This window comes from Protobothrops mucrosquamatus, unplaced genomic scaffold, assembly GCF_001527695.2.
Source record: "Protobothrops mucrosquamatus isolate PMUCROS unplaced genomic scaffold, P.Mucros_1.0 scaffold_127, whole genome shotgun sequence".
Taxonomy (NCBI): domain Eukaryota; kingdom Metazoa; phylum Chordata; class Lepidosauria; order Squamata; family Viperidae; genus Protobothrops; species Protobothrops mucrosquamatus.
The window spans coordinates 299,333-299,621 of NW_015386203.1; positions in this window are offsets into that span (position 1 = coordinate 299,333).

Genomic DNA, 289 nt, shown 5'->3' on the forward strand with positions numbered 1-289 from the left:
GCTTGGTGTTAATGTGTTGGGTGGTGCCTTGTGCTGCATTTTAAAGATTGTTTTTAGCCTGAGCTGACTTGTTTTATTTTATGTTTTTAACTGTTTAAATTTAGTATTATATTTTGTAAGTCAGCCAGAGTTGACATGAATGGGTGTCTATAAAGGTAATCCTTGACTTATGGCTGTTTGCAGCATCCCATGGTCACGTGATTACAGTTTATGACGTTTTGCTGAAAACAGGCACTTACTTTTGGCAAAACCGGCCCACAGTGAACAATTGGTTTGCTCAGTGACTGTA